Source organism: Melanerpes formicivorus, unplaced genomic scaffold (genome assembly GCF_026170545.1).
Source record: "Melanerpes formicivorus ecotype bairdi unplaced genomic scaffold, bMelFor1.0.p_v2 SCAF_49, whole genome shotgun sequence".
In the NCBI taxonomy this organism is placed as follows: Eukaryota; Metazoa; Chordata; class Aves; order Piciformes; family Picidae; genus Melanerpes; species Melanerpes formicivorus.
In genome coordinates, this window is record NW_027142401.1 from 4,127,869 (window position 1) to 4,153,894 (window position 26,026).

Genomic DNA, 26,026 nt, shown 5'->3' on the forward strand with positions numbered 1-26,026 from the left:
CACTTCTCTATTTCCCAAATGGAAAAACTGGGGCACCAAAAGGTTGAGCAACTTGCCCAAGGTCATTAAGCTGAATCAATTCCTAAAGTCAGATTAGACTGAAATTCACCCCAAGTGCCTGATCACAGAAACACAGCAGTGGCTTTCTATTTTTTTTTTCTCCAAAAGAATCTACTTACAAGCTAAGCTATTTGGGGTTGAAAGGCAAAAAGTAAAGAGCTTATTTGGGGAGTGAAGAGATTTGGTTTTAAGGAGTTTAAATTCAAGGAAGAAAGGAACAGGAAGCCACCATAGGCCTCCCCTTCAGAGCTGGAACTTCCCTTGGGTACCCAGTCAATTAACCTGGTCCTTAACCTCCAGGGCTCCAAAGCCCATCCACACGCCAAAGTCCAAAATGTGGCAACCCAAACAGAGCCACTGGAGCAGGGAGTACCAATTCCACCCCTTGGGGCTCAGCATCCCCACACATCCCAGCAAGGGAAGGAAGGGGAGCATGACCTCCAGCCTGGGCCTCCAGCTCCCACGCAGCAGGTCTAAGCAACACCAGCAGCCTCCCAACCCACATCAGAAGAGAGTCAGGACAGGGTCTGGTCTCACCCTCTCCATCCATGACATCGCAGCATGGAAGCACTGACATTTCACCCCCTTTCTAGGAGCTCCTGTGTCATTCAGATTTCTCTGTGTAGCATTAAAAACAACACTGGGAGAGGTGGCTTACCCACTACAGAAACTCAATTAATGGGGCTGTCAAAGCCTTGGCAGACTTCTGTGCCACCAGGATTTCAGACGCAATCCCCCTGACAACCTGAGCTTGACCCTCCCGTACATGTGAGCTATGATAATGTCTACACAGCTTCAAAAATAGTTCCTTTTTTTTTTCCCCTTTTCCTTTTGAACCACAGGCAAGTGCATCTGGGCCCATCCCCACAGTGGATCACATGAAAGGGGATGTAGCACACCCTTCTGGGCTGCTGCACAGCCTTTTATCTCCTCTGCAGCCTGGGAGGATCCACAGCTTCAGCTGGGACCATGCAAACTATTAGGGAAAGAGAAGACATGGGTCACCAGGAAAGAAAATGACCTCTATGTTCTGCTGCTAGTACGTTCATGTCTGTTAATTGCAACAAATTATCAGGTTGTCCAGGCAAAGTGACACACAAGAAGTTCTCAGAAAAATAGATAAGGACAGGAAAAACAATCAGGCTACAGGTTTTGTTTGCCATCCCCCTGGAGACTATGTAAATGAAAAGGGTTCTTTTTTTCCTTATGCAAAGAGTGGCACCACATAAAGAACAGTATTTGCAAAACTGCTGATAATCACATGAAGTATGAATATGCATTACAATTACAAGACCAACTTTCAACTGTCAGCAGCAAGACTGACTCCACCAGCACCACCAGTGATGCCTTGGGGCTGGGCAGGGATGGGCATCCCGTCACACCGATGAGCATATGCCCACAGGAGGATGTTCTTAATCTGAAGAGCATCTCACCCAAAAGTACATTCAGAGAGCTACCTTCTCCTTTTGCAGGGGTTTGAAAACCACTGGTGTGAGGATGAACACTTACAGAGCTGGCTTTTGTCCTGTATTCTGGAAGAATAGAATAGAATAGAATAGAATAGAATAGAATAGAATAGAATAGAATAGACCAGACCAGACCAGGTTGGAAGAGACCTTCAAGATCATCGTGTCCAACCCATCAACCAATCCAACCCACCTAAACAACTAACCCATGGCACCAAACACCTCATCAAGTCTCCTCCTGAACACCTCTGATGATGGTGACTCCACCACCTCCTCAGGCAGCCCATTCCAATGGGCAATCACTCTCTCTGTATAGAACTCATGTATAGAATGCAGGAACTTTCTGAAAACATCAGTCTCCAGAGTGAAATTTCCCTTCTATTTAATTTGTTCTGAGGCAAATTTTACTTCAGGTTTCCCAAAACTCTGTTGGTATTAGAGAAATGTGAAAGGCCTCACCTTTTTGCCTGTGTAGGCAATGTTTTAGATACTGGCCTATGTACAGTTCAAAAAGGGGTTGGGAGATTAGAGGCTGAGCTTCAGAGGTTAACTAGCAGGTTTAAAAGCTCAGCTGCAAGTTACATTAACATTGATTTTTGTGCTTAACAGCCTACTGAAGTCTAAAGCACTGGCACCAACTCATTCAATATTCCTTTTGTCACAGAAAACCTCCCACTTGAACCTCCTTTTGACGGCTAAACCTATGCAGCCATCAGCACTACCCTGCTTGCCCCACAAAGGAAATCCAGGCACCACCAGGGTTTGCACTGACTGTGTTAGCTCAGTGGAGATGTTTCCCCTGTGACAGCAGTGCAAATACCGTCTCAGAACATAAGTTAGACTTGCATTACATCCTTTGTACAGCTCCTGACCACTGCACATTGGAAACAGATGAAGTAACTTGCTCAATATTGCACTGCGAATCAGTGTCCTAGCCAGAGCTGACCCTGAGTCAGAGTTTCAGTACACACCTCCAAAGCCCTAGACTGCCATCATGCTGCCCTTTGAGGTACCAATATGGGCTGGACTCCTCCTTCACCTACTTGGGAAACAAATGGCAGAGAGGGTGCTTTTGCAAACTGAGCTCCTTGAAAGGACTTTTCTTCTGGATCCTGAGAGCCAGCGCCGGGAGATCAGTAAGTCTAGCTAGCTTTTGGAAGCCTTTCCTTCCAAGAAAAAACTTCCAGGGAGGAGGGAGACAACAGACAAGCAAAACCAACACAGAAGTCATCTGTGCTTAACAGAAAAGAGTGGGAAGAAACTGCACAGAGTAGAAAGAAATTGTGCAGCACTAGACAAGACAGACCAACTGTTCAGAGATCAGAGCATGCTGTGGTACTCACCAGCAGCCATGTGAGGCAGCACTGGTTTAATTCACTTTCCCTGAGCAGGGCTGTTATTTGTGAGAGCTTTCAGTGGGGAGTGATCTGCAGACACCTTATTATAGACTTCTGCAGAGGTGAAGTCAGTGCTGAAAAGCACTTCTCGTTCTGTCTCCTTCCTGCCTGCCTTGTTCCTCACACATCATTTTCTTTTATCAAAATGGATGGCAGGATCAAAATTGAAAGGAAGCAGAAGCTGTGAAAATAACAGACCCAGGAAAAGAATTTTTAATTTTGCCTCAATTTCTTTGATGATGAAACCAGTGCTGAATATTAAGCAAGTCCTGAGAGCTGAACATCAAGAACAGCTGAAAGTTTTGCTTCTGTTAGAAATGTGAGCAGAATTCCTCTATGACCCATTCACAGTTTAGTATTCACATGCAGATTGAACTCCCCTGAACTTCACTGGGCAGACCCTGCTGTGCTGTGTCCACGTCCTTGGACTTTCCTGTGGCATCACACACACAAGAGTTTGCTTGCATTTGTATTTAAAAGGTTGGGGCATTTTTCCCCACCCCCATTTAAAAGCAGGGCACATTTTTATTTCAATACATAAAAAACAATTCTCAGAAACTTTTCCAGTAAATAAAAAGCAACTTAAAAAAAAAAACCAAAACCCAAACCACTTCTATGACAACGATTATTCTATGAGTCTGTTTCCTTTATGAAAAGGTTGAATTACACCTGAAGGCCTAAGGGCACAGAAAACCCAACACCATTTTTCTTTTTGACAAACCCCCAAAAACGCTGTGGAAGAAATCTCCCAAACGAGATTACAGTAATGGCCTCCTCTAGCCCTAAAAACCTCTGAGCCTCCCTTGATGTGATTAATAATAAAACTGAACCCAGAGTGGCTACACAAACAAAAAGCTCCACTTCCCCAGCCCTGCACGGGGAGGGTATAAAACCTGAAGCAGAAACACCGACAGAGGCGAAGTGACTGCATCAGGAGGGGAGCACAGCAGAACCTTACCAGAGGTCTCTTAGGTGTGTGGCAATGTGGTTGATATGTATGTGCTGCCTGTATCTAGTGGCTCTGCTTCCTGCCACTAATATTGAACAGGCTGTCCAGTTTTAACCAAAGCTGACACTCCTGCGCTGCTCCTGCTAAAGTGTGGTTCTAGTGGGAACAAATCGCTATCATTAGATGCCACAGGATCTACATGAGAGATGCTTTATACGTGCTGTAACCACAGGACAAGCTTGGATCAATCTCTGCACTTTGTTTGACAAGAGATAACCTCACCACAAGATGCAAATCTATAGCAAACCAAGGGCAATAAACTCTGCTTCTCACTGAACTCGCAGCACGAGAGCTGCTAGGGAAAGTCCCCCTCCACTCCTCCCAACACAGGTGGGATGTGTGCAGAAGGCACCAAGTCCTCCTCATCTCAACATCCAATCTGCCCAGGCTCAGAACACCTTCTTTCAACTGCTCTCAGAATGTCTCTTCAGTCTCATGCAGGGCTTGTCAAGGGTCATTGTCATGAAATACAAAGACTGGAGAGGGACTTCTATGGATGTATAAATCTGACCACATTGATTGTGACTTGCTCACCAGCAGGAGTGATGGTGAGCTGGGTGCCCAGCACTAGTAGCTCTTGTGAGCATGCATAAGAAATGTATCAGGTAGTGATAGGACTAGGGGGAATGGAATGAAGCTGGAGGTAGGGAGATTCAGGCTGGACATGAGGAGGAAGTTCTTCACCATGAGAGTGGTGAAGCCCTGGAATGGGTTGTCCAGGGAGGTGTTTAAGATGTTTAAGCCCAGGCTGGATGAGGCTCTGGCCAGCCTGATCTAGTGTGGGGTGTCCCTGCCTGTGGCAGGGGGGTTGGAACTAGATGATCCTTGTGGTCCCTTCCAACCCTGAATGAAACTATGAAACTATGATCCTTGTGGTCCCTTCCAACCGTGACTGATACTATACTATAATACTGTGAAATATCTGCATCACTCAGGAGCAAAGGCAAGTGAGAAAAATTACCCCAGTATTGTGCCACTGTGGGGAGGTACACAGGCCAGTTGCAGGTGATCATGGTCAACCCTGGTGGTCCCTCCACAAGAGGTAGCCCATGGCTCAAGACCACAAGCCCAGCTGGGCTCCCCACAGCATGGCCAAGGGTGGCTCATGTCACAAAGGCAGAGGACCCAGACCCAGCAGACTGATGTAAGCTTCTCTGAGCATCTGTACCCTACCAACATTCACCTCCAGCTAATCCATCAGCACTCAGCCAGCATTATGCTTCCCACCTCCATGACCAAAATCCCCCCATTAGCTTCCCCTCTGAGCTGCATCTGACTTTCCTGTGTGTCCTGCTGAGCACCAAACCCACTGACTGGCTGCACCTTTCCTCAAGTGGGAGACACAAAGCAGCAGCATGGCCACCACGCTCTGCTGCCAGCAGTGCCCACGCAGCACAGTGCATTAACCAAGCATGCTCTGACAGTGAGGATGTGACCACTGGACATCAGAGGTGGAATGGCCTGGAGAAGGTAGCAGGTAGGCAGCAGCTCAGGAGAGTGCTGCCTGCAGTCCTTACACAGATGCAGAAAATTAAGCATGAAAAGGCACTTGAACAAGCCTCCTGCTGCCATCCTCTTGTCCAGCTGCAGAGAGCACTGGGATGGCCACCCTGCCTCCAACAGGGTTGCTTTGTCCCTGAGCATCACAAGCCTGAAGCAGGTGAAGACACTTCACTTTCTTGCATCAAGCACCTCTGGGGCTAAATGGAGAAAGCAAATGCTCTTGGAGCCCTGCTCCCTACCTTCTCCTTCCTTTTTCACTAACACCGACTACTGTTGACACCGCATGGGAGCATCTGCTTGAAGCCTGGCAGGGCACACAGTCCCTAGAGCAGCACTTCAGCATGCTGCCACCTAAAGTTCTCCCCTCGCCGAGAAAACAAGCAACTCCGTCAGGACCAGTGGACACATGGCACCAGCTGATGAAGGGCTTTTTTTTGCACAATACGCAATCACAGCACAAAGGAGCCTGATCCTGGTGCTAGAACACAGCCTCGCAGTCCCCAAACCGCGAGCACAATTTTGGCCTTTGTTGTCAGGGCCGAGTTGGACTCTTTCAAGGGCTGCCGAAGCGGCTTGGGTTGTGCTGGATTGCCCCCTGCAGCCAAAAGGTCGAATTGTCCTCAGCGCCGGGCTCAGGCACACAGAGCTTGCGAGCAGAGATCCCTGACAAAAAACTCTGCAGTCATGACACTAACATTTTCCTACCCGGCCATAATCAGGGGGGGAAAAATAATGGTTTGCTTGTTTGTTTCCAGATGTTTCTATCTGATTACAAGGGGAGCTTCTTGGCAAGAGAAAGGACTTTGTAAGAAACACTGCAGCCTCCTGTATTCTTTTCTCCTGCTTGTGAATGGCAAACACCTTTTTTTTCTAGATATTTCTTATCTTTTCATGATAGACCAAGCTGGAGAGAGAGAGGGAGAGGGGAAGGGGGCAGGGAACAGGGGGTGGAATATTTTTCTAATCCTCACAAGCAAAGGAAAACAGCATAGGAAAGAAGATGTCAAGAAAAGCCTTGCTTTTTTTTCCCTTTTCTCCTCTCCCCAGACTTCAAAGAGATGTACCCTTATATAAAAGATGTGGCACAGAAGGCTAGAACTCTGAAGAGCACACAAAGCACAGACACAGGGAGAGCAAGGGTGAGCCCCATTTTGTTTAGCAACAAAGGCAGCACCAGATAATCAGTGATTTTACTCATGCATTTATGTCTCTGCCTCACCACACCGCCGTAAAACTTTGGAAGTACTTTGGTTTACTTGCCAGTAAATGCTGGGCTTCAAAGCAATAGGAAATGGATGCTGGATGGCAAAGGGACCTTTTATTACTCCAGCTACAGTTTGTAACCTGGAACGTGACAAAACATTTTTCATTCTAGTTTAAAAGAGGGGGAAAAAACCCAAAACCATCCCACTAAGGATCACACTTTCAAAGTGGCTTCAATCAGAGTGTCACAGAAGAGTTTTGACAAGATACCAAAGCATGTTCCCTGGTTCCAGTCATCTAGCATGGGCCAGGGTGGCAGGACGTTATAAAGTAGTGTCCTCCCTACTCTAGTCATGAGGTCTGTGGTGACAGGTTGGACTAGATGATCTTTGAGGTCTCTTCCAACCTTAGGAATACTGAATACTTCTGAATACTGAACTGTGTCTCATAGCAAAAGTCTCTTTCTGGCTGTGGTGGGTTGAAATTACCCCTAGAATAAAATTGCCAGACCAGCTCAGCTGGAAAGCAAATGAAGCTGTATTTACAAGCAAAACTACAACCAAGAAACAGGAAATGCAATGAATATGTACAAAATATACAACATTTACATGTATTTACAGTTTATAAACAGCACAAGAACCCCCCTGGACATAACCAATTGCTTCTTTCTCTCTCCCTTCTTCCTTCCTGTACATGGGACAGGAGAAAGAGAAGAGCAGATGGTAGCTTGCTAGTACTTGTCCACAACAAGAACACAGACAAGGTCAGCAACAGCCAAGCAAAAGCTACCAGCTAGTATCAGCTAGAGTAAAGAAGCTAAAAAGATCTAGCTTATACAATTAACTTCATGTCAGTTATCATAGCATCAGTCAGGGTTGGAAGGGATGACAAGGATCATCTAGTTCCAACCCCTCTGCCATGGGCAGGGACACCCCACACTAGATCAGGCTGGCCAGAGCCTTGTCCAGACCAATGGGACTATTTAGGCCTTATCATTATGTTCCCTTTTCCATCCACTGGTAATTCATTGACATTCTACCACTTTTCTACTCAATCTGTGGAAAACTTTCCTAGGCATCAGCCTAAAACTGCCACACTGGTTCCATTAGCTGTCATTACAGGCTCCTCACTGGCTTCAGGTACTGCCTTCTTACTCTGTCTCCAGGTGCTTTTACTGGCAAAAGCAATCCTTCGTTTCTATGGTAAACAGCTGCCAGTGTGCAAGGTGCCAGTATGTTATCATTCCAAGTCATGCACCCAGTGTTAGATTTCCAAAATGGTCACCGAATTTTGACACTTACCTACTTGCTTGATGCTGTACCTAAGGACACTCTCATCCTGAGAACAGCCATCCTGTGTTCTTGTGTTTCATGACTTTGCCCTCAGCCAGGGTGATAGCAAAGGATTCTAGAAGAGACTGGAGACGAGCTGTTGCCATTTGAGGCTTTATACTCACACAAATTGGGCTGCCCAGGGAGGTGGTGGAGTCACCATCACAGGAAGCATTTAAGAAGAGACTGGATGAGTGGACTTGGTGCCATGGTTTAGTTGATTAGATGGTGTTGGGTGATAGGTTGGACTTGATGATCTCAAAGGTCTTTTCCAACCTGGTTTAATCTATTCTATTCTAAATTAAAGCAAAAGACCAGCTTCAGACTTCAGAACACACTACATAAGATATGCTAACTGTCCTCTCGAGTGCCTGCAGTATTTGTATTACCTTAGTACTGATAAACCTGAAGATTAGCATGGAGTGTACCAGAACATTGACACAACCCAGGAAAAAGAGTGACCATTTGTGTTACAACACCCAGATGAAAGCAAAGACCTCCTCACTGCCTAGACATTTGTTCCTGGCTCTAAGTCTTGGCAGGATTTCTAGGCTAGGCAATACAAAAATGACCAGATGTGACACTTGTCACATCACCAGTGCTCACACTACACTCAACCACAGTGCACATTTTGGCATGCTTGGGCATTCCCAGGCAGCAATGACTGAAGAAAGAGAGGGGATACAACTTCCTGGATCATGCCCAGCACAGTAAACCTTGGCATCACTCCTTGTGGGTTCCTCCCCACAAAGACTGGTACTCCTCAAACCTCCTTTAGGCTCAGATGAGATCTTTGACCCACCCTTACTCCCTGGTCCATTTTTTTAATCTTTAAGATGAAGGCTGCAGGGCCTGACCAAATGGTTTTACCTTTAAGATGAAGGCTGCAGGGCCTGACCAAATGGTTTTACCTTTAAGATGAAGGCTGCAGGGCCTGACCAAATGGTTTTACCTTTAAGATGAAGGCTGCAGGGCCTGACCAAATGGTTTTACCTTTAAGATGAAGGCTGCAGGGCCTGACCAAATGGTTTTACCTTTAAGATGAAGGCTGCAGGGCCTGACCAAATGTTCTTATGTGAAGGATGCAGAGAGGACAGAAATGGGGTATTTATCAGCAGGCAATGGAAGGACTTTGGAGAACAGCAAGAGTGAGCTACAGCATCTGTCTGATAACAGTCAAAGCCAACTGATGAAATACATTGACAAAAGAGTAGTCAGGATGCAGGAAATAAGGGGAAGAGAAAGAGAGAAGCCTGAGAAGGAGAAGAAGGGGGGGAAAAAAGCTGGAATTAAAAGAGGAAATATTCAGCAGTTTGAAAATTATGAGAAATGTAGGTGGAAAGAGACATCCTAGGATCAGTTGGAGATAAAAGGTCACAATTAGAAACTAATGCAAGTTACATAGCAAAGTGAGAGACTGAATGAAAAGCTTGACAACCAAAAGACTAACAAGATTGGTGCCATTTGCTATAACTATTTTGGGTGTGTTATGCCATGACCAGATGAGGGCCTCTTTCCCTTTGCCTTTCCAGAAACTGAGAATAGATACACCTAGATAGATACACCTGCCCAGGCAGAAAATAATGGGTTTCTCATTTGAAAAGAAAACCTCCTTGTTAGGAGAAGCCAGGACTTGCAAACCTTAACATTTTCTTGTTCTCATCTGAAACAAAGGGACCAAGCACAGCAAAAGTAAAGAGAAAGAAAAAACAGTGGGGTTAAAAGGAAAAACAGAGGCATCTAGAAAAAGAAAGGAGAGGGGAAATACAGCTAAAAGAACAGAGCAAGATGTACAAAGCATTACAGGATCACAAGATGTTAGGGGTTGGAAGGGACCTCTGGAGCTCTTAAGTCCAAACCCCCCTGCCAGAGCAGAACCATATCATCTAGCACAGGTCACACAAGAACACATCCAGATGGGTCTTGAAAGTCTCCAGAGAAGGAGACTCCACAACCTCTCTGTGCAGCCTGTTCCAGGGCTCTGTGACCCTCACAGTGAAGAAGTTCCTCCTCATGTTGAGGTGGAACCTCCTGTGCTGTAGTTTACATGCATTGTCCCTTGTCCTGTCACAGGGCACAAGTGAGCAGAGGCTGTCCCTTCCTTCTTGACACCCAGCCCTCAGACATTTATAGACATTTATTAGATCCCCTCTCAGTTGTCTTCTGTCTGGACTAAAAAGCCCCAGGGCTCTCAGCCCTTCCTCACAGGGCAGTGCTCCAGTCCCTACATCATCCTTGTAGCCCTCCATTGGACTCTGTGGACTAGATCCCTGTCACTCTTGAACTGGGGAGCCCAAAACTGGACACAATATTCCAGGTGAGGTCTCAGCAGGGCAGGGTAACCTCCCTCAATCTGCTGGACAAACTATTCCCAGTGCACCCCAGGATACCATTGGCCTTCTTGGCCACAAGGGCACATTGTGTCCCTAAATCCTACCAACATTTCTTTAATGCATATCAGAAAAAGATACAGAGTTAAACAATCACACACATGAATTTAGTTTCCCCCAGTTTGAGAGCTATCAGCTGTTCCTCAGCCAAAGGATGCTCTCACTACATCCTTGCTGGATCCTGGAATGACTCAGCTTCCTCCCAGGTGACTCTAAGGATCTCAACCATCTTTGAGAGGAAGGTGCACATATGGAATCAACCAGATCATCAAGTCCAACCTATTACCTAATACCTAACACCTCATGATAACTAAACCATGGCTTCAAGTGTCACATCCAATCCCCTCTTGAGCACCTCCAGGGATGGTGACTCCACTACCTCCCTGGGCAGCACATTCCAATGGCCAAGTTACTCTGTGAAGAACTTTCTCCTCACCTCAAGTCCAAACTTCCCCTGGCACAGCTTGAGACTGTGTCCTCTTGTTCTGTTGCTAGTTGCCTGGAATAAGAGACGAACCCCCACCTGGCTACAACCTCCTTTCAGGTAGTTGTAGAGAGCAAGAAGGTCTCCCCTGAGCCTCCTCTTCTCCAGGCTAAACAACCCCAGCTCCCTCAGCCTCATTGCATCCTTACTGGATCCTGGAATGACTTGGCTTCCTCCCAGTTGACTCTAAGGATCTCTAACCATCTTTGAGAGGGAGATGCACATATACCTAGCAATACAAAAAGTTAGGTGGGCAGTTGTTTGAAACAAACACATACAGACAACAGAGGAGCTATTCAAAAGAAAGAACCAAAAAAACCCCTCCTGCCTGATGGAAGAAACAGCACTGCCTGCACCATTCCATCTGAAATCAGCCACCAGAACCTCCACCCCCCACCTAGTCTGTGGGGGTTTTTTAGGGCAATAATTTTCAGCGCGTGTTTTCCTCCGTCTGCTGAAGGAACGGAGCCAGCCTTTTGGCTCCACGTCAGAAGATTTGTGAGCACGAGCGTGGAACCCCCATAAACAGCTTAAATCAAGGTTTCCTTCCAAGCATGCTGATACCAGGAGCGCGTGGGAGGCAAATTCAGACATCAAACAAGGGCCTGCACAGTAGAAATCCATCTGGCTGCACTCAGAAATGGGCATCCACCGACTCAGACATGCTTTTACATTATATACTAAGCCATTTGGAAGACAGTAAAACGGAGCCAGTCAGGAACATCACGGTGTCTATATCTGCCAGTCCTGCCAGGATAAAGTTGGTGCATCATTTATGAGCGTTCAGCATTCCACAAGGCTTACAATATGGGGAATTTATCTACGGCCTCCTGTACATAAATAAATATTGCATTATCTCCGCCGCCGCCGCTGCTGATACTGCGTGAGAACAGATTTTGTCTTCCATCAGCAGACTGGTGGAATTTAATAACATTTGTGGTCATCCTGTCCAACTGGAAAGACACATCACACCCATCACACTGAATGGCTCATCATCAGCTGAATATATAAATCTGGAAGAGCTGCAGACAGCAATAGTGACAGGGTCTTTTATGGAACGTGGATGCATTTCTCCCTGACAAATGGGAGTCTCCAAGGGGGTGTAATTTATTGGTTGTGCAACCAGCAGCGCGCTCAGTGGCGCACATGACTCAATGAGAAGACAGCCCTGAAGAGCCTGCACTCCAAGGTACTGATTTTGCAAACACCCTGGCTGAAAGATTCATATGCAGAAAAAAAAATCAACCTGAGGTATCTGGTGGGCCATGGGGTCTCTAACGTCCATGGAAAAACAAAGCAAGTGGAGCATTTTGAGGTTTGGTCTCTTCTCCCGGGCAGCCAACACCAGAACAAGACTACACAGTCTCAAGCTGCGCCAGGGGAGGTTTAGGCTGGATGTTAGGAAGAAGTTCTTCATAGAAAGAGTTATTGCCCATTGGAATGTGCTGCCCAGAGAGGTGGTGGAATCACTATCGCTGGGGATGTTTAGGAAGAGACAGGATGGGGTGCTTGGTGCCATGGTTTAGTTGATTAAATAGTGTTGGATGATAGGTTGGACTCAATCACAGAATCACTAAGGTTGGAAGAGACCTCAAAGATCATCAAGTCCAACCTGTCACCACAGACCTCATGACTAAACCATGGCAGCAAGTGCCACATCCAATCCCCTCTTGAACACCTCCAGGGATGGTGACTCCACCACCTCCCTGGGCAGCCCATTCCAATGGCTAACGACTCTCTCCTCACCTCAAGCCTAAACTTCCCCTGGCACAGCTTGAGACTGTGTCTTAATGATCTCAGAGGTCTTTTCCAACCTGGTTAATTCTATTCTATTCTAACATACATGAAATACAGAAAAACTACCATCCCAGTTACACAGTCTGCAGGTTTCTCTCAGGTATGTTCTCCGAGGCATTAGATAACAAGCTGCAGGCAGACACACAACGGCAGTCAGAGTCTCTAGGGCTTTATGTCAGTGTATACAATCATTTGGATTTTGTCTCTAACTTGCAGGTCCTTCCTTCCCAGGAAAAAAATATTGGTCAAAAGACACTACAATCAAGTTCAGAGTCTACTGAGCCACCTAGCACTCTGCCTAGGATTGTGTAGCCATCAAACCTTACCTAAAGGTTGCAGTAGATTCCTGCTTTCCCTCTGGAGTTTCAAACTGGCCTTGGTCCTTGAGCTTACCCTTAAGTAGTCCCTCAGCTGTGGTCTTTATTACATCCAGGTGGCACTATAAGATAGCTCAAATGCTCCCAGGACTGCAGGTTCTGGTTTATAAAGCAGCTGCCTATTTTTGCTTTCCCTTACATCATTTCTCTTTGGATGTCTTTCCCAGCTTCTGCCTCAGGCTTCCTCAGGAGACAGTACAGGCTATGTTCCCAGCTTCCCTCTCATCAGGGACTGACTTTGGTTCTAAACCAGATCTGAGACCTCTGGGAAGCCCAGAGTACAGTTCCAGGAGACCCCCACAGAGGTACTGACATGTAACTTTGGCAGCCTCTCACTGCAGGGTAACCTCCTGGACCCAGGACAAAAATCAAAGGCAGAAAGCAAGGCAGAGGTACTGCCACAGAACCTGTGAGGAGAAGCACAGGTTCCCAGGTCAGGGGGAGCCCTGTCATGGGAGCAATCAGAGCACAGCAAGCAGCTGATTGGGTACAAGGAGCAGAAACTAGAATAAGTGGAGGGGACAGAAAGATACAGTGGTTGTGCAGCAGCTTCAGTCCTATGAAAATCCCTGACAAGGCATCCTTTTGAGTTCAGTGGAAGTATGATTTCACTCCAGCTGTCACTCAAGATTTTGAAAGAGACATTATGTTCCCTTCCTCTCCAGTGAAATCACATCTATTAAAGCTACTGTGAAGTACTGCTCTATTAACCCTGCTCAGGGTGCTGTGCCTTGTTTTGATCTCTCTTCTTTGCATGAAGAGTAGGTTAGAATAGAACGGGTTAGCAAGGAAATCTGTGTGAAGCCTACAGCATTACAATAAAACCAGAGCACACCTTAGTAAGAGCTCTTTCTAAGCTGATGAGAACTGATAGGAACCACCTAAACTTTCACCATTTTACCCATAGCCCTTCAACTCTCTCTTTTTGCAATTGTGTGAAGACATTGGAACTCACCTGCTGCATTTTGACAATGCAATAAATCTGTCTTATAAAGGGGCTGAGTTTTGGGACCATCCTCATTCCCTTTGGAAATCCCATCTGCAGACACCGTTATGTTTGGGTTTGGGGTGGGTTTTTTTAAATGTAATTAACTTCCAATAAAGCTGCTTGTAGTAGCAATAATAATAAAATAATAAAAATAAAAATAATAAATAAGGTTGGAAGAGACCTTCAAGATCATCACGTCCAACCCATCAACCAATCCAACCCACCAAAACATCTAAACCCATGCAACCAAGCACCCCAGCAAGTCTCCTCCTGAACACCTCCAATGATGGTGACTCCACCACCTCCCCAGGCAGTCTATTCCAATGGACAATCACTCTCTCTGTATAGAACTTCTTCCTAACATCCAGCCTAAACCTCCCCTGGTGCAGCCTGAGACTGTGTCCTCTTGTTCTGGTGCTGGCTGCCTGGGAGAAGAGACCAACTTCTGCCTGTCTACAACCTCCCTTCAGGTAGTTGTAGAGAGCAATAAGGTCACCCCTGAGTCTCCTCCTCTCCAGACTAAGCAATCCCAGCTCCCTCAGTCTCTCCTCATAGGGCTTATGTTCCAAACCCCTCCCCAGCTTTGTTGCCCTTCTCCGGACTTGCTCCAGCAAGTCAACCTCCTTCCGAAACTGAGGGGCCCAGAACTGGACACAGGACTCGAGGTGTGGCCTAACCAGTGCAGTGTACAGGGGCAGAATGACCTCCCTGATCCTGCTGGCCACACTGTTCCTGATGCAGGCCAGGATGCCATTGGCCCTCTTGGCTGCCTGGGCACACTGCAGGCTCATGTTCAGCCTACCATCGACCAGCACCCCCAGGTCCCTCTCTATGTGGCCGCTCTCCATCCACTCTGACCCCAGCCTGTAGCACTGCCTGGGGTTGTTGTGGCCAATAACAAAACTCTTTCTACCATGTCACTCTCCCTTCTTTAACACACATACGCACAGAGATACAAAAACACACAGAGAAAGCCTCAAGAAAGCTCCAGGCGTCCTCAGAAAGGAAACAACCAAATACCACCAAATATTTAATGTTTGATGCCAGAAATTAGAAGCAGGTGTAATTAAAATCACACTTTTTAAATTAAGTGACCTCTTTTGACCAACCATCTGTGAATAATTCAGATCCCCCCCCCCCCCCCCCATTATTACTGTAAAATTAAAACTAGGGCATAGAAGCGACGAGATCCTCTTTAACTATCTTTAAGCACCAGCAATATATATTTTTCCACCGGTTAAAAATCCTTAATGACACCAAAAATCTGTCAAGCATAACTCCCCCAACTCATTTGCCTGAAACCATCAATATTTTATCATGCATTTGCAGTTGGCTTTAATTTAACAGTCCAGGTTACTAATCAAACAAAACACCCAAGTCATTAAAAGTTAGCGTGCCATTTAGAAAGTGCATTTCACGTTTATTAAAATATCTTTCATGGAGCTATTAGAAGGCTAAAGTTTTAATTACAATCAGATATTTAGTTCTACTTCAGTTATGCTTTTGGCACTCTCTTGCAACTGCCTTGATTAATCTTCCAGACAGAGCTCATCCATTACCTTCTGAAATTATTTTCCTCTTAACTTCTTCATAATTCATCTCTCTTTTTTCCCCCCCCCCTCCTCCTTCCCCCCCTCCCCCCCGCACCTTCCTCCCTCCAAACATGTAAAATGCATTAAAAAAAAGGTGTGCACAATACCTGCCTGAAAGATAAGTCATTAGAAAGATTCCATTTCAAATGCAATTTATTCTCAAAAGTACCAAATGGCCATAATTCAAACAGATGTATTGAAATTGAAATGTAGGTTTTCTTGTCTTTGTTGTCGTTTTAACTATTTTCCTACAGATGGGAGACTAATGTGTGCTGCTCTTTCTCCTGTCTCAGGATGTGAAACATGCAGTTCAGCTGAATTTTGCCTGGGTAATTCTGAGGGCACCTCAAGCTCACACACAGCCTCTGTCACATAAAATTTCCCCGCGCCTTTTGCTCTTTTCTCCTTCTTAATACAATGATCATACTGCAACACAGCTCACCAAACTTCTGTGCTGAAACCATTTCAATGCCTTTGTCTTTTTTTTTCCCATCCATTTTAACTAACATGGTGTGAAAGCTCAGCCAGCAGTAATGGGAAAATACTCTCATTCTGACTGATATTACAGATCTTCAGTGCAACTTCAGCGACAGACACTTACACTGTGCTGTGCAAAGATGCGCCCCAGATGGAGGCAAGAAGTTGAAGAAAACCTCAGGAAGTAAATCTAGAGGAATTCATGTGGCCCTCAGGAGAGGCTGAAGGAGCTAGGGTTGGTTAGCCTGGAGAAGAGGAGGCTCAGGGGAGACCTTATTGCTCTCTACAACTACCTGAAGGCAGGTTGTAGACAGGCGGAGGTTGGTCTCTTCTCCCAGGCAACCAGCACCAGAACAAGAGGACACAGTCTCAAGCTGCACCAGGGGAGGTTTAGACTGGATGTTAGGATGAAATTCTTCATAGAGACAGTGATTGCCCATTGGAATGGGCTGCCCAGGGAGGTGGTGGAGTCACCATCATTGGAGGTGTTTAAGGAGGAGACTGGATGGGGTGATTGGTGCCATGGTTAGATGGTGTTGGATACGATGATCTTCAAGGTCTCTTCCAACCTGGTCTATCCTATTCTATTCTATTCTACTCTAAGCCCTCGTATCTTCAGCTGAGCTGTCATATTTCCTCTGGATCTGTGTCAGATTATCATTTTTCATGCTTGTTTCCTGGGGACATAAGCAGGTTTGGATTGCAGGCACAAAAGCCTTGAAGAAACCCAAGTGGACAGCTCAAGACCAGTCTCATTCATCAATAGGTTCAGACTCAAGGTCACATCAGGTTTTTCAGCCCCTTCTTCAAGGCTCAAAGGTGTTGGAACACCTTTGCTATGAGGACAGGCTGAGGGAGTGGGGGGTTGTTCAGCCTGGAGAAGAGAAGGCTCTGGGGAGACCTAATAGCAACCTTCCAGTATCTGAAGGGGGCCTACTAGAAGGATGGAGAGGGACTGTTTACAAAGGCCTGCAGTGATAGGATTAGGGGCAATGGCATCAAACTAGAGAAAAAGAGATTTAGATTGGATGTTAGGCATAAATTCTTTACCATGAGAGCGATGGAACACTGAAACAGGTTGCCCAGGGAGATGGTTGAGGCCCCTTCCCTGGAGATATTTAAGGTGAGGCTTAACCAGGGCTCTGAGCAGCCTGATCTAGTTAGGATGCCCCTGCTGACTGCAGAGGAGTTTGGACTCCTTTATATTTTTAAACTACATTGGAAGAAGTTAAGAAATGGGAATATGGGAGGAGGGAGGAAAAAGATGGGGAATTACAGGAGCAAATTAAAGAGATAGATGGGAGATTGTGGCTACAAGTAACTTCAGGTCTCTGGTGAGCATCTCTGAGTGACCTGATCTAGCTGAGGATGTCCCTGCTCAGTGCAGGGAGTCTGGATTAGACAACCTTTAGAGGTCCCTTCCATTCCAGGTGATTCTATGATTCTGTAATATTCTACATGGACCAAGGAAATACAGGAACAACAGAACTTATTTCTAGAAGAAGAAGAAAGCAGATGTGGCTGGAACAAGGTTCAGGTTTGGAACTGGCCCTGCACTGACAAAAGCTCAAGCTTAGGGTTAGTAAAAGGTCTTTTTATTACACCAGCGTTTCCAAAGCCCAAAGGTAGAGAAGCCCTCCTCTTTCCCATGCACAGGAGAGAAAAAGCAGACTAAAACTGATGGTTCCTGCAGCAAAGCTCAGTAAAGCAGCACCATCTAGCGCCTGCTGTGAAAAGCAGTGGGGAGAAACAAGCATTTCCCAAACTCTCCAGAGCTGTTCCTCAAAGCCAAGCCCAGCTGAAGAATGAGCCTTCAGGTAATTTTAAACATGCAGTTTCATGGCAGCCAGACAGCTGGCTCAGCTCTTGCTGAGGCACTGGTGTGGAGAATGGGGCTGCAATGAGAGAAACAGAAGAAAACATAGGGCTATTTACAGCCCTTCTAGAAGGTGAAGGGCAAAAGTTGTGGTTCTGATGCTGATGAGGCTTCATGAAACTTGTGTCAGGAAAAGGACTTGTATCAGTGAGCCTCCTAGACATCCAGGTTTGGGATGAGAACTTCTATTTTCTTTAATTTTTCAAAGAGAGTGCTTTGAACATCATTGGAGTTTGGGGCCTCATCGTTGCATAAATTGGTTGTTAGATCCATCCCCAAACAAACCACTGGGCAACAATAAACCAAAACCGTGTTTAAGATCATCCCCACATACATCATGAAAGCAAATTGCTGTAGGTGGAATCATTTAAAGAGAAGCCAGAAACATGCCCTTATCAATGCACCTCTGTCCTGATTTGAATTAGGACAAACTAATTCTGTTTGATGATGTTACATTTCATCTCAGTCTCTGAGTAACTGCACTTTCTGACATCAGCAGCATGTTTTTGCAGAGTGCCTGCTCCTAGAAGTGACAATGCTTGATGTTTCTAGTTAATACCAAGGAGTGGTGTGCAGACCTAGGTCAATGCCAAACCTGCTGTACTACATTGGAGGTGCAGAGTAAAATGCTGCCCCTGCAGGGAGGCACAGACAGGACAGGTGACCCTAAACTGACCAACAAAGTTTTCCATGCCATAGACATCATGCTTGGTATAAAGATGAGGGATCACAAAGGTCAAGCTTCAGTGGCTGGCATCTGCAGAGGACTCTGTGCGTTCTGTCTTTGGGGATAGAATGGAATAGAATAGAATAGACCTTCAAGATCATTGTGTCCAACCTATCATCCAACACCACCTAATCAACTAAACCATGCAACCAAGCACCCTAGCAAGTCTTCTCCTGAACACCTCCAGTGATGGTGACTCCACCACCTCCCGGGGCAGCCCATTCCAACGGCCAATCACTCTCTCTGTGTAAAACTTCCTCCTAACCTCCAGCCTAAGATCCAGTCTTGATCCATGAGTTCCTGAATCCAGTTCATGTCTGCTTCTGAGTCCACTCTGGGACTTCCCCACAGCATCAGTGGTGATGGTGACAGTGGATACTGGGTTTGTATATCATTTTCTTGTTATTACTTTCATTAAACTAGCTTGCATTTTCTTTTTCCAGTTCATCATTCTCTCTTCCTTATTCCCTTTATCTTCCCTCCTGGGAAAGGGAGAGACACTAATGGAGAGCATCTGTCATTGGTTTAGTGGCCAGCCCAGCCCTCAGTGTTCACAAGGTGGCCTGAAGTCCTGCCCTGGCTGGAGTGCAGTGAGTGTTTGCAATGATTGCAACGGGACTATGATTCCTTTCATTCACACATCTCATTATGGCAAGCACCAGATGCTGATATAGCTTACCTGAAACCTCCTGTCATATGTGCCACACTTCACTAAATTCACAGGTGTGCCAAATAGTAAAATCTACTGAGGAGAGGGCAGAGCAGAGCATGGGAAGGAACTCGACTCCCTTTCAGACGTGACTTAACTATTTCAGCTGACTGCTGGGTTTCACTGAAGCAAAACCTTCAGGAGAAGAATACTTACTAGTCTATGCATAGAAATCATTATCTAGCTATAAAGTTGGAAAATGGAGATATTTACTGACAGCAAAATTCTGCTGTCCTTTAAGAGGGCTGGAGCTCAAGGTGGTACTCACTTCTGAGCTTTTTTTTGTACCCCCAAAAGTATCTTCATTTTCCCGTGAGTAGCAGAATAAAGCTGCTGAACCAAGTAGAAATCAATTTATTCCTTTGCTTATAGAGCATCTTTCCAGCATAGCTCCTATCTCCATCAGACCTTGGGCACCATAATAGTAAAACATACCATAATTGATGCTAACACTTCTAATAATACTAAATGTTAAGGGGGGGGGGAATATATAATAAACAACAAAATGCCAGCTGCTCTTTTGCCATAGGTGAGAGACATTACCAGGAGAGGAAAGCAACAATTCTTTCTTTATCTCTTATCTTTGGTGGTAAGAGCAAAGGAATATAACATCAAAACAAGGGGGGAGGGGGGGAAACTAATGTGGAACTAATGCAACATTTACCACTTATCATCTGATTATTGTACTTGCATGGTATTTCTGTTTCTCTCATCTTCTTGTACATAGATTGAAAGACCTACAGGGCAAGACTCTTTCTCCTTGTCTGTGTAGCATCTAGCACAGTGAGATCCTGATCATCCCTCCGGCCTCTGGGAACACATGAAATTAAAATAATCAAGAGATAAGGGTCTCCAAGCTAGACTCACAAAGAATTTGGGCAATACAGAACTTATTTGCTCAGCACTCCTAGGTACTGTGCCAGCTTGCAGAATTGGGAAGCCCTAAACCAGGTGCACAGCTTCTGCTGACCTGGGCAGAAGCACCTGCAGCATGGATGATGGGGCCTCTGCTACCATACAATCACATATTAGCCAGCAAGTGTTAATGGGACCCTGCAGACCTCCCTCCCTCCCTGGCAAATCTGCTGCTATTGCTTTAGGTACCTGAGGACAAAGATGTGAGCAAGTACATTACCCAAGATTAAAGCCATCCTACTGTTCAAGCAAATCTCAAACATTCCTTGGGCCAGAAGAAGGAAAGAACAAAATCCAGCCATGTCCTTAAAGTCTGAATGCAAAGAGAGGAACAAATTCATCTTCTAAGGAACACTTGGATGTTTGATTTTAAAAGATTCATTAAAGTTAATTGTTGTGTTTAAAGCCAACTACAAGCTCATTAAAGCTTTTCTAGGTAACACTTTTCCCACATGAGTAACAGCCTACTGTCATAAGAATTTGGGTAGGCACCAAAAGGAGAGATGAGCTGAGGAAACACAAACATAAGATGCCCACAAGATACTTTGTCTTTTAAAACCAGTTTAGATTTCAGTGAAGCCTGAGAAACTTTGATTAGAGGATGGCTGAATAATCATAAGTTGTTCTCAACAGACATTGTAAAGATAGTTTAAGCTGGTTTCAAAGCAGACACAGCAGTACAGCTTGCTTTTTAAGTTTCTAGAACATCTTGCCTTTCTCTGAGGGTGAGATACTGCCACTCCTACACTGATGGAGTGAGGTCACTTCAGCCAGAACATTGGCAAACAGGCAACTGTGACAGCTCCTGTGACAGTAGACACCTCTGGTGATGGACTTCTACCTGCTGGGTTCCCATTAGTGTTACAGTGGAAAACACAACCCTGCAAGCCTCCAGCAAGCAAGCCAGCAGAAGACAAGGTGGACTCCAGGTTAAAAAAGTATCAGCCAAAGAAATCAATACCCATCCACAATGCTCCTGACTGCTTGACAGTCCCCCATGACAAACTCCTTTATGGAGGGCAAGACAACAAATGATTCCAGAGAGGCTTTTGCACCAACAAGCTGATTCAGAGATAGAACAATGCTCTTTCTAGTTTTGCAATAAAAGGTTTGGATCACATTTTACAGCAAGAATTATTGCTTCTAAACCACAGGTAACCTCCAGAAAAAGAGGGTGTTGTAGGATGCCTAAAACTCAATGGGATAGAGAGCAAGGCAGCACACTACTGTGACAAGCCCTTCTCCAGCTGCAGGCTGAGGAATGTAAATCCACCTAGACTCCTTCAGGTCCACATCTGATTTCTTTCATCTCAGCAATGATCTCTCAGAGCTGATTCACACCAAATAACAACTCAAATACCTTAGAAGCATTTGCAGCATTCAGGCTACACAGCAAAAATGTGTATTTGAAGAAGCAGAGCAACAGCTACCAGCAGGAGGTCCAGCAAATTGGATAATTTAACCTCAGCAACTACCTACTCCACACTGACAGCCCTCTTTTCTTAGTGCTTCTGAGCAGTGGGGAACACCAGCTGGAGGGCTCTGTTCAACTGAGATAGTACAAGATGTTGACTAAATGTCAAAGGTGTTATTTTAGGGTCACACACCACTTCAGCAACATCCAAGGAAGGTACACAAGCAATGAGGATAAAGAAACTGCAAAAAAAATAGGATTTCTCTGAAGAGCAGTCAGTAAGAGTTTGTGCAGAAGAGCTGATGGCAGAAAGAAATTCACAGTGAAAGATGGTCAGGAATACTAAGGCTAGTAAAGAGTCATAGAATCATAGAATTGTCAGGGTTGGAAGGGACCTCAAGGATCACCTAGCTCCAACCCCCCTGCCATGGGCAGGGACACCTCACACTAGATCAGGTTGCTCAAAGCCACATCCAGCCTGGCCTTGAAAACCTCCAGGAGACCTGTTCCAGTGTCTCACCCCTCTCATGGTGAAGAACTTCCTAACATCCAATCTGAATCTACCATTGCTCCATTCCCCCTAGTCCTATCACTACCTGACACCCTAAAAGGTCCCTCCCCAGCTTTCTTGTAGGCCCCCTTCAGATACTGGAAGGTCACAGTAAGGTCTCCTCGGAGTCTTCTCTTCTCCAAACTGAATAGTCCCAACTCTCTCAGTCTGTCTCCATAGGAGAGGAGCTCCAGCCCTCTAATCATCCTCGTGGCCCTTCTCTGGACACGCTCCAGCACATCCAGATCTTTCTTGTAACAGGGGTTCCAGAACTGGATGCAGTACTCCAGATGGGGTCTCACCAGAGTGGAGTAGAGGGGAAGTCAAAGCACAAGGAAACATTATGGTAACATATCATTAGTTTGAGAGGTATTTGGGGTGAAAAGCAGACTAGAAACTCAGGTATACAGACATGCCAGCAATACTGTTTTAACTGGGTTATAAATCATTTCTTCAGGGTTTGCTAATGTCAGGAAAGGAAACCAGTAGCAGTCCTAAGCTGGGTAATCAAAGTGAACAGTCAGCTAAGGTGATATTAATTGTATTTGACTGATGAGAAGGGGCGGGAGAGTGAATAGCTGGCAGAGGGAAAATGTAAAATTTGATGCCTGCTAAATGAGGCATGATGAATAATGGTTTCCCTTGTCAAAACCACGGCTAGATTCCCCTCGAGCTGCGAGCGGGTAGTCAGGAACACGCGTCTCATTTAAAGCGGGGGTCTGAGCCTTCTCCTCATAAAGGCAACAGACATGATTAGAACCGATGCAAACAAGAGCTGACCGAGATCATGTCCTGCAGTCACGAGCTGAAATTCCATCTCATTTCAGAAAAATGTACGTCCAAAGCAAGTTAAAAACAATCCAGGGAGGGTAGCTATTATCTTACACCAACAGATTTAGCACATCCAAGTGCCGGGTTCTGCACATCGGCCACAACAACCCCATGCAGAGCTACAGGCTGGGGTCAGAGTGGCTGGAGAGCAGCCAGGCAGAGAGGGACCTGGGGGTACTGGTTGATGGTAGGATGAACATGAGCCTGCAGTGTGCCCAGGTGGCCAGGAGGGCCAATGGCATCCTGGCCTACATCACCAACAGTGTGGCCAGGAGGAGCAGGGAGGTCATTCTGCCCCTGTACACTGCACTGGTTAGGCCGCACCTCAAGTACTGTGTCCAGTTCTGGGCCCCTCAGTTTAGGAAGGAGGTTGACTTGCTGGAACGAGTCCAGAGAAGGGCAACGAAGTTGATGAGGGGCTTGGAACACAAGCCCTGTGAGGAGAGACTGAGGGAGCTGGGGCTGCTTAGCCTGGAGAAGAGGAGACTCAGGGGTGACCTTATTGTTCTCTACAACTACCTGAAGGGAGGTTGTAGACAGGCAGAGGTTGGTCTCTTCTCCCAGGCAGCCAGCACCAGAACAAGAGGACACAGTCTCAGGCTGCGCCAGGGGAAGTTCAGGCTGGAGGTCAGGAGGAAGTTCTACACAGAGAGAGTGATTGCCCATTGGAATGGTCTGCCTGAGGAGGTGGTGCAGTCGCCGTCACTGGAGGTGTTCAGGAGGAGACTTGACAGGGTGCTTGGTACCATGGGTTAGTTGATTAGGTGGTGTTGGATGATAGGTTGGACACGATGATCTTGAAGGTCTCTTCCAACCTGGTTTATTCTATTCTGTTCTAACAGGCAGCAGATGCTGACAGGAGGTAATAGCATTTCCCATGAAATTGAGCTTAATCTAGGGTTTTTTTGTGGAAACCCATTTCTTGCCATGTATTTATTAACAGTAAGTAGAACTCCTGACATGATACTCTCTCAGCAAAGCATTAAAAGTGGGTCTTGGCTCAATAAAATAATCTAGCAGCAATGTTAAGTCGTTCAGATCTTAGGATAAGGTTATCCAGAGAGGTAATATTGGTGGTTTGTGCTTATCTTACTTGATCTTACGTCTTTCCAGACCTTGTTCAGCTGTTAGCCTACCTGTTCAAGAAGCTGTCCCAGGCTAAACTACACTTTTTTTGGAGGAGAAAGCAGTAACAATTACATGCTGGCCACAGTCTGATGCTGCTGTAAAACTGCTTTCAGTTTTCATTTTAGAGAACTGGGACATTTCCTATCATCATTATAACAAAACAAATTTGTGGCAAGGCAACTAATAAATCATCACTCTCTCCGGTTTCCTTGTTATGCAGAAGACAACTCTGTCCAATTATTTGGACAAGAGCCCCAGGGGTTATGCACATAGAGACTTACTCCCCATAACAAACCAATAAAGATGCTGAAAGTCAGAAGCAGAGCAGACTTGTGCTATAAAAGCAGCAACACCTGAGATTCATTCTCTCTAAAATCCATTTCAGACATTTTTTTGTCTGTATATTGCTGAAGTAAACTGATGCCAGATGTTTAACAGCAGGCTGCAGAAGTCATTTAGGCACAGGACAAAGCATGTCCTGGACATGGACTGACGAGTGAGCAGAGCCACAGTCCTGTCAAGGTCCCTCTGTACCCGATGAAGAAACCACAGAAGGACAGAATTGTCAGAGTTGGAAGGGACCTCAAGGTTCATCTCATTCCAACCCCTCTGCCATGAGCAGGAATACCTCACACTAGATCAGGTTGCCCAGAGTCACACCCAGCCTGGCTTTGAAAACATCCAGGGAGCAGCAAGGGCTGTGTAGCAAAAATCAAGGAAGCTGTGTGGTCTCCACAGCCCAAATTTTAAAACAAGGACCAAAATAAACCTCAGGCAGACATTCCTTGAAGAACTTCTTGCATCTCCCCCAAAGCATCTGTTACTGGCCACCTTGAATGACTGTGAAAGAAATGGATTCAGTGATAGCTTGGCTGCTGCATGCTAGGTACAAAAAAGGAAATGAATGTTTTGAGAGATACAGAATTAGGAGCCCCAGCCAGCTAAGTAATGGGATTGGGGAGCAAAAAAGGCCACGTCACCAGGGGTCAGGCCAAATTTGGAAGGACTCAGAGCCCAAGTTCTAATTTAGGCCCATCTTTGGCTGACTCATGAACTCAAGGGTCAGCAAAATCTGTTTATGAATCGTTCTCATGGCATCTAGACTACAGGTGTACATTAGCATTGAGTTCAGTTAGCAAGCCTGAAAACTTTTACTCAGCCCCTCCAATGCTTGCCATCAACACGTGGTGCAAGTATAAGTCCGGCTGGAAAGGAAACAAGTCCTGCTATGTGCTGAAGTCCTACATCCAATGTCTGCCCACAATGTGAATTCTAAGGTGCCACACCTCTGGATTTCTCAGCAGCCTACCTCACTTGGTTTCTTCTTGCTGCAGAGGTGGCTCCAGGCTCTCACCGCAAAGGTCTTGCAGCCACAACTCCTTCCTCAGTCACACATCTGTCTTTGTGACTCACACAGACCTACAGCTACAAACACCACCTAAACACTTCTTCTTCCCTCAGACACAGCCTACATAGTGCTTGCTGAGATGCTCCAGAATTCACAGTATCACAAAGGTTGGAAGAGACCTCAAAGATCCAACCTGTCACCACAGACTTCATGACTAGACCATGGCACCAAGTGCCACATCCAATCTCCTCTTGAACACCTCCAGGGATGGTGACTCCACCACCTCCCTGGGCAGCCCATTCATCCCACTGTCAGGAAATGCAGCAGCAGGAGGTTAGGGGATGACCTGGAGGCACCTACCTCCTGTCCACCTATACTGGGAGAGATGTCAGGTGGAGCTCTAGCTTGCACGTGTGCCAGGAAGCTGCCTGCCCTGGCAGTGTTTGAGCAACAG